Source organism: Canis lupus, chromosome 4 (genome assembly GCF_011100685.1).
Source record: "Canis lupus familiaris isolate Mischka breed German Shepherd chromosome 4, alternate assembly UU_Cfam_GSD_1.0, whole genome shotgun sequence".
NCBI classification, from domain to species: Eukaryota; Metazoa; Chordata; class Mammalia; order Carnivora; family Canidae; genus Canis; species Canis lupus.
Genome location: NC_049225.1, coordinates 73458175 through 73464681, shown reverse-complemented (window position 1 = coordinate 73464681; position 6507 = coordinate 73458175).

Genomic DNA, 6507 nt, shown 5'->3' with positions numbered 1-6507 from the left:
AGCCAAGGAAATGTGCTGGCAGGCAGCTGGAGAAGAGCAGAGGGGTGGCTCCTGCCTGTCTTCTCTACTGTTTGTCACTTCTGGCCCTACTGCTCCTCCCCCAAGGTGCTTGCCCCACTGGCTAATTTGTCCTCAGGCTCCTAACCTGGGGCAGCTGGAAGGAGGAGTTAGTGAGCTTTCCTTAACCCCTCTCTGTCCCTGCAATCACCACACTCTCCCTAAGAGAAGACACTCTGAACCTGGGATGGTAGGGACCTTGGGAAGTGGCTTCCAAGACAGTTCTATGTTCAGGTGACTCAGGCCTATCTCCATTTTAAGGACTCTACCCAAATTTTCCCACCTCCTAGCTGCTCCTTTGGCCCCATACTGCCATCCCCATGCCTCATGTCCCTGGGTACCTGCTTAAATCTCTGCCAGTGTTCGCATCTCAAGGTCCCAGAAGCTGATTCCCAAAGGAAAATGACCTGCAGTTATTCAGATGGTTTCTTTGGAAAGTAACTACTGGGAACAAGTGCTCGTGTCCCCTAAGAGTTAAGTCCCCCTGGAGGGCCAGGTCTTGACCTGAAGCTCCGAACCTCTGAAGGTCAGTCTATAATTCTGAACAGGCATGACAAACTGGGACTGTGCAGTGGGCACCAGGAAGTTCTAGTCTTATCAATGTTTGCACTTATTCATTAGAAAAGTTACAAATCTGCCCAACATTATTCCAGTTTTCCCCTATGTTTTGTGGTTACATGCATGTTCATTCACAATTATCATCTCGTCAGGTACTCTATCTTCCCAGTGAAAAAATTAATCTACATCAGGAAAGCACCATTTAATATTAATGCAATTACATTACTTTGTCTACAAACCTTACTCTGATCCCTCCAATTGTCCAAATCATATCCTCTGTTGGGATATGAATTTGCTGGTGCAGGAGCCAATCCAGCATCACACAGCGCCTTTAGTTATCGCCTCTGTTCATCTCCTCTAGAGGATTTTTTCTAAGCCCTTCTTTGTATTTCATGTCATTGACATTTTAAAGAGTACAAGCTGCTTATTTTGATGGATTTCCAAACTGGGTTTGCCTGATGTTTTCTCATTATATTTGAGGTTGGTAGGGATTTGATGGGAATACGACAAAGGTGGCGTTGATCCCATCTCAGTGATCACAATGGGAAGCATATGATGTCACTTGGTCCTGTTATTAGAGATGATAACTCTAGCTGTCATTTACGGTGGTGTTCACCTAGATTCCCAACTGTCAAGTTGCTGTTTTTTACCCTATAATTAGGAATAAAAGTGTGGGCAGACATTTTAAATCTGTATAAATATTCTGTTCCTATCAAATTTCACCCACTCATTTTATCATCTTTCAAAATTCTTACCTGAAGCAGTTGTCATGTGGCAAATTAATGACTTTTAACTACATTTTCTTCATGTTTTGTCAAGTGGCAATGTATCATTACAAAAACCTTTCCCTTTGCCCCATCTATCAAGTTATCAATCCATCAACCAATCTCTCTATCATCTAGCTCTATCAGTTTGTTATTATTTATTCATCAATTTATATTTATCCAATGGTCTCTGATCTCTTACTATCATCGTGTATTGGATTGCTCCTGTTAAACATCAACCATTTTAGAACTTTTTCTTTCTTTCTTGCATGCAATTTCCAGACTCCTCTTGTACTTTTCTGTCTGTGTCTTAAATTCTTCCATTTCATGAGGAGAGCTTTTAGTAAGGAATGATATTTAGAAACCTGGATATGGATGGCAAAAGAGCTCATTGCTAATGAAGCTCCACTCTTTATAACTATTTTTATGTGGATAGACTTATTCAATATAGAGATATAGATATATAACATTTACATGTGTGTGTTTAGTTTGTGAATGACTGTGAATTCATACCGATACTTCTCATTCCAAAATAGTACCACAGAGATTATTTTAATCTCCTCCATTTCCATTAGTAATTCCTAAGGTTTTATTGCAAGGTTGGGAAACGTCCTTTCACCATCTTTGGTATATTTACTCATTTGTTCAATCATAATATGCACTGAAAAAAAGGTTACCTACCACATATTCATCCACCAACTGTGAGTATCAGCTGTACTCAAGAGACTACTTTAAGAACAGTCTACTCGGAAAATAGATATTTTACAGTTCTTTTTTTTTTTAGATTGACATGGCAGATATTCACAGTACTATGTTCAAAATGTAGTTGGGTTCACTTGTTTTTTTCAGCATACTGCAATTACATTGCTACATTAGAAACCTTTTTGAGTTTCTTTGTTCCTATTGGTGTTCCATTTTAGTTTTCTTTTCCACTATTTTTGTTTTAAATATAATTTTGTTATGTAAAATACTAACATGCCCTCAAAACCCAAACTATGTACACAAAGAAGTCCATAGACCTGCCATTTGTTTCCCTGACCATCAAGCTATTCAAAAACAGCCTCATAGATACTCTATCACATTATTCTGATTTTCCTTCCTCTGCTTCTTTTTGCAGAAGAATGAAGATAGATTTATATTTTTATTCTCTCCTCCTTTCTCTTGTCTTACAAGTGAGTGTACTATATATCTTTAGACTGTGCTCTTTCTTACTGAGCAGATTAGAATCCAGCCAACATTACTTTTTAACTTGTCTTGTTCAGTATACATTATAATGTCTATTGTTCCAATGTGTGCATTTACCATAGTTCATCCCTCAATCTTTTTAAAAGGTTTTATCTATATATTCATGAGAGACACAGAGAGAGAGAGGCTGAGACACAGGCAGAGGGAGAAGCAGGCTCCACGCAGGGAGCCCAATGCGGGACTCGATCCCGGGATTCCAGGATCACGCCCTGAGCCAAAGGCAGACACTCAACCTCTGAGCCACCCAGACATCCCTCATCTCTCAATTTTAATAGTTTTTTTAAATTTTGGGAATAATAGTCCTCTATATGTGATGAAATTTAAATATATTTCTCTCACTATTTCATTTGTATTTTATTTTTTTTCATTTGTATTTTAGCCATACAAAAAACTTTTAATATTGTCAAATTAGTTCAATTAGATAATGTTTCTTTGTGGCATCAGGATTTTAAGTCGTATGTAGAAAGTCTTCCCATGCACACAGGTTATGGAGAAATTCACCTCTTTTTTTACTTTTTAAGACTCAGTATATTGTCATTTTTATATTAAATATTTGATATGTTTAGAGTTCACTCTTAGATATGGTGAGATATGGATCATATATTGTCATTTTTCTAAAATGTTATCCAGGCATCTCAACATTGTTTGTTCAAGCTACTATGCTGTGTGCTGTAACAACAAAATAAATAGATCACAGCTTCTGACTCTTAGGATCTTAGAGTTTCTAAATATGACACATAAATGTCAACAATTTCAATACAGTAAACAACAAAAATGCTTCAAAAGAGGATATCCAGTGAGCTCTGCTGCAAGTGTTGAGGTCAAGTTCGGCCACACTGATGTGAACATAAATGTGAAATCAATGTTTGATAGGAAGACGATGTAGAAGCTTTTTGTTCCAATTAGAGCTGAATGGCATTTCTGAGAGAGGACACAGCTGGGTCAAGGACACAAGGGTACAGAATAGCACAATGTGTTGGGGTGGATAGGACAAAAATTCCCTCTTTTGCCAGATTTAATAAGGATCCTCTGAATCCTCTTCTAGACTAGGGTTCAACCTTGATCTGCTCCCCTGCCCTTGGCCCACTGAGCCCGCTATTAGCAAAGAACCCACATCTTCCAAAGTGCCCAGCATGGTGTCTGTAAAAAAATGAGATCAGTCAATGTTGGCTGAATCAAATTGTTGAACTGGGTAAAATGCACTCATATTAAGGACTTTCAAAATATGAAATCTGCTTTTCAGAAAGAGCTTATTCCTTGAGCCAAGTGGAAATTTGTTTCAGACAAGTATTCAATTTCCTTCTTTTTTGTGGCTGATTGGTTGACAAACAAATAACCATCTCACAGTAGCCTGCATTAGGATATCACAAACCCTTGGAACACCTGGTTGCTCAGTGGGTTAAGCCTCTGGCTCTTGAGTTTAGCTCAGGTCATGATCTCAGGGTCCTGTAGTCAAGAACCATGTCAGCTCTGCACTCAGGTAGGAGTCTGAAGATTCTCTCCTTCTCCACCTGTCCCTAACCCTACTCATGCTTTCTCTCTCTCTAATAAATAAATAAATAAATAAATAAATAAATAATATTTTTAAAAATCTTTTATGATTTGAGCTTGTGGGATCTGAATAATAAATCTGTGCTACCATAAGACTATAATGATTTTCCTTTGGAATGTTCATAGCCAGTGTTCACCTTTAGGTTGATAATACACGTTGAGTTCATTTTTGTGTATCATATGCAGTGAAGTCAATGTCCTTTTGTGTATATCATTAAGCAAAAATCAAAGACTCTTTCAGAACAATTTGCTAAAGATATTTGACTTTTCCCATTGACTTGACTTTCCATTCTCTCCCAAATCAACTGAACATGTCAGTGTGGGTCTATTGCAGTTTTCAGGATTGGGAGTGGTAGCCAGAAACAAATCACAGAAAGATTGTATTCCATGCAATGAGAGCTGACAAAAGATCTGAACCAGGGAATGATGAGATCAGATGTTCATACCATCAAGGCCATGCTGACAGCCCCATGGAGAAGGTTTTGATGGAAGGAGACTAAAGGCATCATCTTGGCTCACTGGCTCCTTTGATTAGATTTCCTAGATGGAAGTGTAGCCCAGGAATCAACAGAACAGGGTTGGCCTCCCTGTGATCAATCTCTTTGGGGAGAATGACAGGCTGGAACAGGAATGGGACTCACCAACTGAAAGCCTCATCCTTTGGTCTTTTTGTTGATTATGAGGGGAAACATCTTGGCTATTTATTCTAATGACAACACAGAGAAAGTTTCAGGTCTGCCTTTCAAGGGACTATTATCAGAGACCGATTTCAGAGATTTCATAAGAATTGCAGAAATAAAACCTTGAATTACACACACACACACACACAGACACACGTGTGTCCTAAGGTGGCATGCTTGAGCTGTATGTGACATAGTATAGCACGAGAACTCACAGAACTCAAGTAGACACTTGGCACCAGCTCTGAATTCTACCCAGAGAATCCTATTCTGACATTGGCAAGGGTGGGCTTCTTTCCACTTTTGTAGGGAGTATTTGTAATAGCTACTTCATCCTCCATTTGAATTATTTGAAAATGTGTTGAAACCCCAGAATTAACCAATCAAAAACCAGCATGTCTGGGGCTGTCTAGTGTATCCACCATTTTCTTCACTATGGTTCAATATACGAGATACCATACGTTTGAAACTTCTAGGGAGACACTGATTTGCATGTGAGAATGCAAAAGCAAATGTGAGGACACAATCACCGGAAGGTAAAATATATTATACAAGGAATTTGCCAGAGAGGGAGCCTGATGTCTAGTAAAGAAAATAGAAAAGTCTAAAGATAGTTAATTAATTTTTTTTTAGTTAATTAATTTTAAAAAGAGGAAGGAGCTATAGACAGTAGGATGGAGCAGGACACAGGCCCATATAAAGAAACAGAGCAAATAAACAAAAACTCTGGTAAGGCCTATTACTTCTAGTGTAAGTTGCTAGGAACTGAGTATAATTTCTAAAGGTTCACACATACAGGAATACTCTTTGCACATTTGGGGGGCAGATGGGTGTTTCCTAAGTCAACAAAGTGCTTAGAACTGCCATAGACACTGACCGTGAGGCCTCGAAACTCATGCAGAGGTCTGGGTTCTACACTTGAGGTCTCTCCATGACTAGATTTTTAAGCCTGAGAATCTTGAGACAGGATCTGTGAAAAGTGAAAAGCAGAACAACCACCCTGGACCAAGGGTAGATTCCAGGTTTACCCTTCAAAGGAGGTGCTCTTCACAGGAGGGGATTCAGCACAGTGACCACAGAAGGAGTCCTAGGGGTCATGCATGTATAACCTCAGGACAGGGACCAGGCTTTCTGAGCTTGGAGGTGAAGGGGAAAGGATCTGCAAGAAGAAGTCCCAAAATAGAATAACTGGCCAATATCTTCTGTTATATCATAAAAAGTGAGCATGAAGACAGAATGAGCAGTGTTTAGGCACCCAGGATGCAATAAGCAGGGCCCTGCATCTAGGGACAAGGAGTGGGGAGGAAGGTGGGCTATCTGCTGAAGATTTGGATCTGAGTGAGGTGTCCATTGATAGGGGCAGGCAAGTCATGAAACCAGGATACAATTCATAGACACAGAAAGTAGAACCAGGTTTGCCAGGAGCCTACTGAGGTGGTAGTAGAGGCAGGCATGGGAGGAATTACTGTTTCATCAGCAAGGTGTTTGAGTTTGGGAAGGTGAAAGCAGTTCTGGAATGGGTGGTAGTGATTTTATGCATGATAATGTCAATGTGCTCATTGCCATTGATTCTACACTAAATAGTTAAAGGGTAAATTTTATATAATATATATTTTACCACAATTTAAAAGAATAATCACAAGAGTGCTTCG